This window comes from Centruroides vittatus, unplaced genomic scaffold (assembly GCF_030686945.1).
Source record: "Centruroides vittatus isolate TY-2023 unplaced genomic scaffold, ASM3068694v2 scaffold_149, whole genome shotgun sequence".
In the NCBI taxonomy this organism is placed as follows: domain Eukaryota; kingdom Metazoa; phylum Arthropoda; class Arachnida; order Scorpiones; family Buthidae; genus Centruroides; species Centruroides vittatus.
The window spans coordinates 2,058,473-2,072,067 of record NW_027122681.1 but is presented as its reverse complement, the minus strand read 5'-3'; the positions used below and the strand labels follow the sequence as shown (position 1 = coordinate 2,072,067).

Here is a 13,595-nt window from a genome sequence, read left to right as displayed (position 1 = left end):
AAAGCATTTTAAAACGAAAAACATTCGCGCAATTTAGATTCTGTATAATTATTTTCAAGGATAATCCATTTATATATCTAAATAAATGTTTTATTCTTATTCTTTCAATTAAATCCAAGCTATTCAAGTTGTAATATATATATATATAAATGTACAGGTCTACACAGTATATAAAATACAAATTTGTGGTAGACCAACCACATCTCACGTCATAAAAAAATAACTCACAATGTTAAAACTAGATTAAGATATTCGCAATTTTATGACTGATTTCATCTTTTAAATATTCATTACACAACACTATTGTAAGAGGCCCAAAATTCCTTTCGATCCGTAAAACAGCAAACCATGTGAACGTACGTACTTAAAGCAGAATAAAAGTTTAGGGTAATATAAGATTGATGGAGATGAAGTGCAATTTTCGAAAGACTGTGACGGGATGTCGCACCGGTGACAATGACAGATGTGACAAAGCTGCTGACAAGACATCTAGATATTATCTTTCGGAGTAGAACTGCAGGCAGAAGTCATGGTTGTCATTAAAATCTCGTTCCAAAACTTGTCGCCAGTTAATAATGATAAGTCTACTGTTTTATATACTCACAAAGAATGGGAGATCTCTAATTTCGATTCCGGTGCTTACAATCTTCAAAAAAATATGCAATGCGCCCGTCTAGTTTTCATATCTAGTGTCTTATAAAACTAGAAAAAAAATAAATAAAAAATTGAATTAAAGGTCCAACACAAGGGCTAAATTCGAATCCATTTTAGAAACTAAACAAAAGAAGAGAACTTTTTAACATTATTTTTTGGCAGGAAGGCCACACATTGTGGCAGGTTATAATGGAGGCATAGAAAAATTAAACAATATTGATGATAAAAAAAGAAAATTCACTTCCAGTTGGAAGTAGGAAGCGATATAAAAGAGCGGGTTATATGTCACCCACTGACCTAGACAAGAGTATAGATATACAGTGGCATCAACCTTATCTATTCACCCATCTAGTTTCAATTTACTAAAATTCGATTGGTTAAAAAAAAAATGACAACAATAAACTAGCCCTTACGTGACTACGTTTAGGAAGTCAAACCGAAGTTCGCCAAGAGAGAATTAATCGTGTGCATCAGGCGACCTCTCTTAGAAGAGGGGTTAAATTGATCATAAATTTATAGAGATGAATAGATTTAGGGTCATTTGGAATATACTAATTCTATTATTGATGTTCTCCGTATGGAAAAAAAGAACAAAATAATCGGATTTTTTCACTCTAGCCTACTTGCAATTTACAATAAGGATACGGATATCGTCCCTTTATTGATTTCCGTTAGTGTGACAGTCAGTGTGTCTATCCGTCTATATAGTAGTGGATTTTCATAAAAAAATCGATGCATTTATAGATAAATAAAGGAATGTTAAAGACCTAAACATAACGTAATCGAAAACTTATATAAAATGCAATTTTAAAAAATTCAAAACTAATTTTAAAGATGCAAAAAACATCGTTCGAACGACGTATATCTCATTTAACGTTAGAAATGCGTTATTTTTTAAGCAATTACACCGTACCGATCGAAACAATGCTATTATAGCAACAATGACAATACGTCCCTGGGTTTGAGCAATGCATAAGGCCTTCATTGCCTAGGGCTAGACTAGCTGGCGGTACCCTATAATTTAGCATCCCCTCAGTTAGATTTGTAAGCTGGAAACTAGCGAGCTTTCACCTCGGTCGATTTACAATTGTAGAAACAATAATGGGATAAGATAGCATTGTGTGGTCTGCCATTATGAGATGTGTAGCGACGACTAAAAATCTTTGTCTTTTGTTATCTTGCAAAACTGTTTTACTTTTAAAAAGATGAACAACAAAATGATGTAGAAAGCGAGAGATTTTCTTTATCTTAAATTCGCTTTAATATTTTATTTTATTTATTTAATTTTTTTTAATACAATTTGCAAATATTTGATTAATGTTTTTACTTAGGCAAAGATAATCTATGCAATTGGTTTGTAAAGAGAGAGAAATATTAAATTTTCTATGGACTAAATCTAGCTTAACTATTAGCGACATGTTTAAAAGTTTATTTAAATTTAGGCTATTTTAAATAACTGTTTAAAACTCCAGCTGTCGTTCTTCAAATTAAAATAATTTGAATTCTTTAATGTAACTTTTAACCTTTATGGCAATCGATTATTTGTCTAGACCGGTTTACATTAAACAATATAATCCTTTCTAATAGTCTGAGCGATTCACAAGTAAACAAATCCACAGTAATTCTCGTTTCCGTCTCTTCCCCCCTTTAACGTCGAGCCACGTACGTAGAGACTTATCATTAAAAAGGACCTGTCTGGATTTTCACTTGTAATGTCAACAAACTAAAAGTCCACTCCGGGTCCTTTTTGGAGTAGCCAGAGCAACTTGTCGGTGTCGATCCCCACCTTTACAACATCCTGTCTCCAGAGCAAGCAACATAATACTGTGCTGTGATGTGTGGAAACATTGCATGCCCTGACACAATAATAAGAAGCTTCCTTTCTCTGCGACAACACGCAAACACTAAACACAGCTGTAGGAGTAAAAAATACACACTCTCTCTAAAGACCATAAAATGGGACAGAGGAAATAATATTTATGTCTGATGTTTGTCTTTTGTCTATCCAACACACATGGGAACAGATGTGTTGTAAATAAAAGCTGCACTATTTATTAGTCACCTACTGACAAAAAATCCAAATTGGAATTAGCCACGAACGTGGGAAGATAAGCCTCTTTTAACTTATTAGTACCTTGTACAGTACATTGTTTTAGATTCGAGAGCATTGTGTCTTTCCGGCGTGCACACCACCCTCGGAACTTCATTCGCGGTCTATCCAGGTGCAATACTGTCTCCTTTTTAAATAAAAGATGGTGTGACGTATTAGAAAGAGAGCTCTTTAAATTAAGCAAACATTTGAGGAGCTTTAGTTGAAACAATTTTATTTGATCCCATTAATGCATCCAAATAAGTAGAAAACTCCATTGGTTATTTGCATGAGTAATGAAAATCAAAATTGACACACCCAGAAAGAAAATGGTTGGAAACACGCGAGGGACACATCATTTTGTCTTCTTTTAGTCAAACATCCTTTTCACGACCACGATCGAGATGTTTAGCCCTGTACCGCTGTCAAACTAACTACTAAAAAGGCCCTTGATGTCTTCATTCTCGCCGAGGGCCTCAATGTAAATCTGTTTTAAAGTGAAAAAAAATTTAACATTAAAAAAAAGCAATTCTTTGTGCAAAGGCCTAATTTAGTTGCATCTAACTGAATACAGACAGAGTTTAAATCCTCTGAATACAGAAGCTTTAAAGTTAGTTTAACTATAGAAGGCCTAACTTCAATTACGAGATTCATCTTGCTAGAAAGACATAACGGAATAGTTTATCTTGATGTAAAGGGCCTAACTATATTATAGATTTAACTTAAGTAAAATGTGTTTTATCGAAGTGTCGTTTTTGGGAGTATTTCCCTCATCACATCAATGCTTAGCGGGGGATACAGATCTGAAACAAATTTAAATTTATACAATTTAGGATTAAATTACAAGCAGAAACGACATACAAAAGAAAACATTCGGATCCCGTAGTTAAATTAATTAAAAATCATTTTTAATTTATTCTAAAATAACACGCAATACGATAACATTAGAACTTGAACAGGTTCATAGAAATGGCCCTTAGAAAATCTTATCGCCATTAAATAACGGTCTCCGTACGACCTACCGAAATTTAATCAATAAAAAACCACTCGTACATAGAGAAATCGTTCACCTCCAACCACGCAGAACATAAAAGTCACAATTTAATTAAACATTCAAGACCATAGCCATCTATAATCCGGTAAAAAAAAAAACGTGACATCTAAACCCGACCTTTGACCCCGTCCAAAAAGACTTAAGAGAAGAAAATCATCAGAACCTCAGACAAGGTCAAGATGGGTAGGCCCGAGCTAAAGAGCGTAACAAATCCATATTAATTACACGACTGTCGTTGTTAAGTCGACCTTTACCGATTCATCAGACACCAGTGTTGCCAGCTTGGCATCAAACGAATTCTTTGAAGTTAGAAGTAAAGAAAGAAAAGTAAAATAAAAATAAATAAATAAATAAAAAATACTGAATAAGGGGAAGAAATAATGGCCGTGTGAATTTTCCGGGAAGTACAGAACAATAGAGGTATAAGGGACTCTTCCAAATTGCTTGCCCTTAAATATGCCCTCAAGTATCCAGACCTCATGTTAAATAGATTAAATTGTCTTTTGTCAGATTTGCTTTGTTTTTTTCTAACCTACCTTTCTTCTCCTTTTTTGCAGAATAAAGGGCGCTTCTGTGTTTTAATGGTTTTTGGTTATTATGGCCTCAAGCTAAATTCTGGATTGGGTCACAGTTGTAAATATTCTCCATGTAAAATTAAACTTTCATTGCCGCATGAAATGGTTCTCCCCCCTTATTTTTTTATGTCGCACTTTTAAATGTTTTTTTCTTTTTTTATATTTGACACATTAAACTATTTAATTTGACTACAGAAAGATTAAGGATTCTACTGAATTATCTGAAGGCTTTGCGTTAAAATTTTCGATGAAATATAGGCGTATGATAGTCTACATTCATTTTTTTGAAGTTGAAATATTTACCAATTCACAGATTAACTTTTGACAATATAAATGGATTTACTATAGCCTAAATTCTTTTAATGTACTATAAAAAAGTATTAAGTAATTCATTAAGAAGTCTCCAAAATATAGATCTACTATAATACAATCAGCTTTAGATAGAGACCTAGGCTATTTTTTCGTCATGAATAAATTTAACTCGTACGACTTAATGTAGCCTACATGTTAACTTAGATTATTTTTAGTTTAGACCTACTTAAAAAGAATAAATATATATTAAATTCGAAACATAGATTGTGTATCTTTATTTAGTTTAACAGACTTCGTTTTTAAATTATTCATCAATTAATGGTCAACTGAATGGTCATCTATGAATTTGAATGGTCACCAATGGATCTGAATGATGAACTGAATGGTCACCTATGAATTTGAATGATCAACTGAATGGTCACCTATGGATCTGAATGATCAACTGAATGGCCACCTATGGATCTGAATGTCACCTATGAATTTGAATGGTCACCTATGGATCTCAATTATCAACTGAAAGGTCATCTATGAATTTGAAATGGTCAAATGCACATGGAATGGAATGGAAACTGAATGGTCGCCTATGTTCAATTTAAATGCTGAAAAAATTCAAATAAGTCTGTCTAATTTCTTCAACTCTACTGAATTCTTAAAGTTAATAAATGCAATTTAAGTTCTAAAGACAATTTAAATTGATCTAAAGGAAACTAATCAAAGCAAGACTGAACATCTTAGCTATAAATTCCTTATCAAGCTACAGTTAAATGCCTACAAAAGAGTTTCAGCTATAAAAATTAAACACTAAACCGATTAATTACTACAATAAATTAAAATTAAAATTTCAATCAGATTCAGATTTAATATCTAAAAACAAACAAAAAAAAAAAAGTAAAATAAAATGATTGATTATAAATGGTTAAAGCTTTTAAACGTAAGCTTAAATGTAGGGACCATTCATCAAAATCATTATTTCTGCAGCGTAGAATATATTAGAATGCGAAAGATGTTACTGAATAGATTAAGAAATATCCGAAAATCTGTATAAAAATGCTAAATGAGAGGTTACAGACTAATTACAGTTCTAAAAAAACATTAAAAGGCAGAACTTATTTAAGAATCTCACCACACAAAAGATTAACTCCACGTTAAAAAGAAGATCGAGAGGAGGAGGAGGAGGAGGAGGAGGAGGATGAAAAAAAGAATCTCAACGGGCACTATTATTAACTTAAATGCTACTATAGTAGTAAACTTGCTATTTAGTTACTAGCGTGCGAGACTCTTAAATAGTAAAGTTTAAAGAAACAGTCCTTCATTAGCATAAGACAATTTAGAAGGGAGAAAAATAGAGAGACGCGGGTTTCATTATCGAGGGACAGAGTAAAGTTTTGCTTTAGATAATGACATTTACTAAGTGAGTCATCAGTCACAGAGCTTCTTCATAAAGGGACAATCTCTCGGAATTTCCATCTCGCCTGCGATTGTGCCAGATGGTGACGTAGCACCGCCTCCGGCTTGGTGGGAGGAGCCTTCACTATAGCCAATCATATGCCACACACTTACATTTGTACTTGATTATCGAATCGATACTCGCAATTCCGGGTTTTGGATTCCGACGGAATTGTTGCTTTTAAAATAATAATAATGGAAGGAAAAAATACGGGGGAAGCAGATGTTAGGGCTTTTGCAACCGCTCTTTAATTGCCTTTAATTCTATAAATGGCGTTATTGAATTCGTATCGGCAACCTGATTGGACGACATTTTTGAAATTTTGAAAATATCGTTTGCCATTTGTCAATTTTTTTCTTTTTAAATTTTCGAAATTTGAAATATTTACGCTGATTGGTTGATAATTACGTTGTCTATTATTTTAACCAATAAAGTGCTAGTAACTGTATAGAATAGTAAATATAATGGTGAACTTATATGCCTTAATATAAATCTTTCACCCACCTTTAGTTTCTATTGATTGGTCTCCTAATAGAATCTCTCTGTTTTTGTGTTAAATATGCTAACAGTTTATGAATAAATCGCTTAATTCAAACAGAAGAGAACAAAAAATAAAAGATGCTTACCAGAAAGGATCCCTCTGTCGTGTGAAAGACCCTCTACCAGCTGATAATGGACCTCTCGTGCAGGTCAGATGTCTGATGTCCTCAGGTGTGTCATATATGATGCACTTCCGGGCCATCCACACACCAGATGACGTGTTCCCCGTCGTTTCATGATATAAGACCCTCTCGGCATCAAAATTAATCCCAACCTATTCTTTATTCTAGCCTGTAACGATATAGAAGGAGGCCTAAATAAATCTTTGGATTATTTCGAAGGTCGCCGCCCTAAAAAACATTTTCGGATATATTTAAACGTTAATGTGATAATGTTATAATCATGGCTCCTGTTCAACTTGACGAAGCTAAAAGAGGAGAATAGGCGTGACTTTCTTAGATTAGAATCCTTTTCCTTATTCATGTTCACTCAAGTAAAATTATGTCCTTGTCATCAAACAATGTCATCTTGTCACATGTCAAATCCGCCTTTTTTGTCAATTGTTAGACCTCATATTAAGAGAAAATCCCCTTTTTATAAATAAAACATGAAGATTGGCAAATCATATACAAAGCTTCGTTCTCCTGGAACAAATTTAATACTATAGAAGCATATCCTTTTTAAAGGACCTATCGGTTTTTATAATGACATACTTGACCTTAAATTATTAATTTTAAATAAGCTTTATATATACAATGATTCATTTATTTATGTGCATTACGAATTGAACACAAAAGACTTTATTGTATGGTTTCTATAAAAGAGATTTGTCCATTAGCTAATACGTATACAAGACTATAAAATTTTACATTTTATTTTGTTATTGATTTTATATTCAATAAAATCTATAAAGTATTTCATTGCGTTTTCTCTTCTTTGCCTCCAGATTTTTGTTATTTTAATAGGCCTATATTTAATCACCTGAATACCTATTAATTATTTAAATAATTATATAATGTTTCTTATAATAGCCAATTTATAATTTCCTCTTTATATGTACCAGTATTTATTAATCATTAAATTGCCATGTAAAATACTTAATTCTGATTAAAGTACAATCCTGGCCATTCTCCTCGGAATAAGCCTTAATTTCTTCTAACTAAGCTTTTTAAAAGCTTGGTTAGAAGAAATTAAGGCTTATTCTGAAGAAAAAGAAGAGAAAAAATATTTTAGAACAGCATAAATTAAAGTTATATGCGAGCGATTTCTCCTCCAATTACAATCAAAAACTCTTACTGAGAATCTCTTCATGTCTATAATGAATAGGCCTACTACTATTCTTATAAACTTTTATTTATTTAATTTTTTTTCCTTTCTTTCTTTCTTTCATAGAAATTATTTTTCTGGAATTAACAACGACGATGACATATACTTCTTATTTACAATAAATAGAGGTTATATGCAATGCATTTAGCCTAACAGTGGTATAAAGAAATTCCAAAGATAATTTCTGATCTAAGTTAGAACAATAGAAGAGGAAGAGTAGCAATTAAGAAACAAAGCAAATAGGTGGTAGGGTCTAATATATCTTGTTTAGAAAGACGTCAATCAAACGGATGATAGAGTTAGAAACGAATTTCGATTCATTTCTTTAAGTCGCCATCTGTCATTAAAGACGCATTAGCCCTGAGATGAAGTAGCTCAGGGCATACATTGTCCAGTTAAGAGTTTACAAGGTCAACTGTGTCAACTGTAACTTCCAGCAACGCCTCGTTTTTTTTAAAAAAAAAACATCTTCAGATTTATAAATAACTTTCACCATTTCGAGTCATTTTACCGAAAAAGTGTTTATCTGGAAGGCTACAGAAAAACAACAAAGAAAAAAAAACGGTTTAAGGTATTTAGATATATAGTATTTGTCTACAGAACCTGGGCTATGATGCAGAATTTATAGGCCTTATTTCATGACCGGATAAGAATTTAGGGATAGCCGTGAGCATCTATTAATCCAATATGGCCTACTTTTACAATAACAGTGTTTTAAGTGTAAAATTTTTCTTTTCCTCCTTTTAATTCACGACTTTTTCTCTCCTCTTCACATCATTTAAATATCACAGAATGTAATTCTTATTCAAAAAATGCCTCAGAGTTAAATATATTTGATATGCATCAAACTTGATAGACACTATTAATCTTCAATACATCATCTTAAAAGAGGAATGCCTTTTTACGCCATAAATTAAATATTTATATTTATTCAAACAAGATATAATAAAGGACCTTTATTAATTAATCTGTTTACATGTATTATAAAAAAAAATACATTTTTGTAAAGATTTTATGATTGCATTATTAATCTTAAATGTAAATGGGCAGAGAATGCATTTGGCTAGGCAATTAATCTGCAATAAATCATTTCAGCACAGGAAAAATTTCAGAATTTATAATGAGTTTGATTACTCATCCAGCTTAATGTAAGCACAAGGCAAAGTTGTATTTATAAATTAAACCGAAGGGGATTAAAAAGTTAAATTATTCTTCATATTTAAATGAAAGGATACAATACTTAGAAGATGTAGACGGTGAGGGCCACCTACAAATCATTATGTAAACCGTCAATCAAATTTAATGTGAATTAATTTGTCTTCTGGGACATTTTCATACTCGGTGATTAATTGTGGAAGATCTGTTAAGTGAATAGATGCCTTTGCTTCTCCCCATGATCATCTATCTAAAAGGAAATACGCCAGCATTAAGAAAACGGGAGACACCCCTTCTTCTCATTATTTAAATCTTATTCATTATTTATAAACTACCTTTTCGTTTATAGACAATGTAAAAAAGTATAAACTTCAATCCTTACTTTAAATCTACGCTTGACAATTAGCGATGCGATTGGATTCGTTTTAAAAATATATTTATTTCTTTTCCAATATGGCTCCACGCGTTCTTGTTTATGACGATTACTTCTATAAATCGCCACTAGAGGCACCTCGAGATTTAAAAACAAAGTTTAAAAAAATAAAAAATAATAATAAATTAAAAATGGGAGAGGAGAAATATCTGAAGACCACAACCGCTGCCGTAGGAAAATTTTTGGATTGAAGAAGTAAAGTTAATGTGTGTCATTGTAGCAGTTAACGTGATCCACGCACCTGGTCGTGGTCGTTGCCTCCGGTCATCACGATTCATATGTTGCTAACTAATTTGATAAAAGTGGTACTTCAACTAAATGCCCACCTTGAGCGGAAAGATTTAAAAAAAGAATAAGAAAAAAGTCCTCTCTCGCTGTGGCACTTATCCTATGCAATCTGATTTTTGATTCTGTCCCCCTTTATCTTGTTTTTTTTTTCTTATTTTATTTATTATTTTTTCTTATTGTGAAACCCGTTTGAGTTACAACCACGATGTCTAATGATCGGCTTTGTTTTTTTTTCCTTCTACAAATTTCCGATTTATCTATTATCTATAATTCTAAAGAGCTATTATAAATGTAAAATAAACTAACGATGCGGTGACCAGCCTGAACAGCCTATCATTAAATTAATCTAGTTTAGAATAAATTTAGACTTAACCTTGGATCCTAACATGAAATTTCACATATATATATATATAGGCTATATACTTTCATTTTTGCCTAATTATTGTAAGTAAAATATACAATTAGGCCTATAACAATTTTGGCAGCAAAATTCTGAAAATTTTACTCATAAAGCTGTACTTATGAAAACTTCAGCTTAAATGATAAAGGCCTGAATAGCCTGTCATTAAATTAGAATAAATTTTAAACTAATCTTAGATCTCTCAGCTTTAAATTTCATATATAAATTTCCATATTTTACTAGTAAAATAAGCATATATATCAAGTTTGAACAGTCATTTTGGCAAACAATTTTGCAAACTTTGTAGTCAGATTATATTGACATTTAGCAGTTATATCTAAAGACTAACAGTTAAAGGTCAAGTGTCAGGGCGTAGGCCTAATTTTTAAATGGTGCATTAAGTTAATACTAGTTGTTTTTATATTAAACAGCAATTGATTAACCTAAATTCAAGGTTATTTACCTTATTTATGCTACTGCTGAGCATTTAATTATATGATTAAGATAACATTCTAGCAAAATAAGCCACAGATTTTATCATTTAAACAAGAGGTTGGAATAATTCATTTATATATAAAATTTGCTTTTATTTAACTTCTGTTAGATTCCAAAATAAAATTTTTCAGTCTGCTTGTTTAACAAACTCCATATTCAATTTTATGTGATGTTTGCATGACTCTTATATATATATCTATATATATATTATTATATTATATTATATATATATATATTATATTTATCTATTTAAGCTTAATATAATTTAACTCCTGATGTAATAATAATTTCAGCTATTTACGCCTGGTTTAATTTATCCACGCGTGAATCTAAATATCAGCAATTGTATCTATTTAAAGGATTGATAACCTCAATTCTTGTAATATTTAAAAAAAAACAATGCATTTATACAGGCTACACGTAAGAATAGTTTGAATTTTTAGCTTTTATACACAGATTTTTTTATAATAATTGTTTATTTTACTATGCTACATGCTATTTTACATGAAAGATTATAAGTTTAGTAAGCAACATGCTGAAGATATACATAATTCTGTTCATAATTCATGACATTAATATGAAACTGTAAAATTAAATAGAAAGACATGCATACTTGTAGCATTTAATCCTTAATTAAGCTTCATTGATTAATAAATTATTTTCTTCATAATCATTGAAGGGACGAAGATCATGATTCTTCATATGAATGAAGGGATGAGAAGATGAATAATCAAATGTTACATGCATGCATACTTTAAAAAATTAAATGGTAATCATATTTTAAAGGCTCTAACATCATTATAATATAAATTATAATTGAAGCAAAAACGATATTGAAAGAAGCAACAGTTTTGAAGCAAGGATGAAGGCCTATAATCACATAAATCTTATATTTTTAGTGATTAAATTATAAATAAATACTTCTTATTTAAGATTTAAAACAAGAGATTATTTATAGAATATTTTGTCAAAGTTTTGTTTTATATATAATGCTTACACAATCATAATGCTATTTAAATGTGCCTATTATGAGTATGAAAGTAGATTAGACTATGTACTGTATCATAGCAAGATCATATTAAAATGGCATGTTTAAAATAGAAAAAAAAATTATTAACAAAAATAAGACTTAAGCGAGATGATAATTGAGAGTTTAGAAGTTCTTTTTTTAACAGAAATTTACTATTCAGAGTAAATTTTAAACCTGTAAAAAGCGGCCACTGACTGGCCGTTGTTCGAAGGTTATTTTGTATGCATTTAAAAAAAAACGTCCCTGAAAGAAAGTGGCCGCCGTTTAGAGGTAGCCATTGTTGGGAGGTTCGAGTGTAACAAGATAATCTAAATCTAGTATACAATCATTTAAAACAATTATAATCATAGATATAGTCATTAAATTTCAAAAAGACACATTAACCTTCTCTTACGTATAAAAGTGCAGTTTTATATGGAATTTTATATAGGTTTTAATATTATAATTGTACACAGTTTAAACACAAGCGAATATTCTTACAATCCTTACATTACAGTCACATAGAGTTATTATATGGAATCATAATTAAGCATTTTAGATAAGACAATCATTTAATTCTATTTATTACATAAATTTCTTAGATAATTAAAGAAAATTGCCTTGGAGAAACGTTACAAAACTTTTACTAAAAATGGCAAGATCACTGATAAATGATTATCTCTTTATTTATTTACAAGATTATCATCTAAGTTATCAAAACGTTAAAAGAAAGGGCCTCGGGTTATACTGTAATTAGAAACGTATTAACTCCCTATATATAAATTATATAGGCCTCCTGTTTTCTGATCAGATCTATTATTGCTAGTTCGCTTCTGATATCAAGGCACTTTTACTATTTAAAAAACAATTTAGTTTCTTGGTCTGTAGCGAAAATAGATCAAAGATTTATGGCAAAGTTGCTATAAATACATCATGTATATTGTTCTGGAGCGTGTTTACATGATTTAGAAACGTTTTATGTTGCTTAAGTTACTGAGTTATTTATATAAGAAGGTCAATTTATATCGAAATAATTTATTGTAAGCGAAATTTATCCGTGAAGCGCGTTAGATGATGACTCTACGCTTTCCGGGAAGAGAAATTTCGACGTATACCGTAATTCTGTGAAGTTTGGAACCGTTTTACCAATCAGGCTTGAGGTTACAACATAAAAAAAAAAAAAAAAAAAATGGAGGAATCATTGGCGCGAAACCGATTCAAATTCCTAATTGCTGGTTGGTCTCTGTTAATTAACTGATGCGCCCTTTGCCAATTGAAATCGATGACGTTGGGCGGTTTATTTCATTATTTACAAGAGCCCGTTGCAAGAGGCTTTGAAATAAAAGTCGAAAATCAAATCTTTGAGTTTCTTTTCCGACAAGAGGGAAGTTATTTGGGTAGTTAAGTAGCAGTGGGGTTAGTGTGCCACTGGCCTCGGGACCGCCCATGCCCCTGGCGCTACGGGTAACATGCCACTAATGAACCCCATAAACAGATTACTACAATTAAGTAGCGTATAACGATAAGCCCAAGGGTGTCAAAGTCTAGAAATCCCAACATTCTTTGCTCAAATGCTACCAATTTTCAAGAATAAAATTTATTCCCATCGTTTTCCTTATGTTTACCCTTAATTGTAATTTCAAATTAATAATAATAAATAAATAAAACAACACTACAACACAAAAAATTCGAATTTAATTTGATAAATTTACATATTTTATTAAATTTCTTCTGCCTAGTGGGTATCAAAAGAGCATTTTATTAAACGCTTTCTTAGCAGCTACGGGACCGAAAAGGTTTTTAAAAATGTATTTTGCT

The 13,595-nt window shown here is 31.2% G+C and overlaps 1 long non-coding RNA gene across 2 annotated transcripts in view; it reads right to left on the bottom strand.

Moving 5' to 3' along the window:
* LOC136987300 (uncharacterized) overlaps window positions 1-13,595 on the bottom strand; it is a 74,427-nt gene that overhangs the window by 32,642 nt on the left and 28,190 nt on the right. The window contains exon 2 of one of the 2 annotated variants that reach the window (XR_010882603.1): window positions 6,758-6,962. This is a non-coding gene — a long non-coding RNA (uncharacterized lncRNA). Of the gene's footprint in view, window positions 1-6,757; window positions 7,556-13,595 lie in introns of those variants that run through there. The other variant, XR_010882602.1, reaches the window with a different exon arrangement.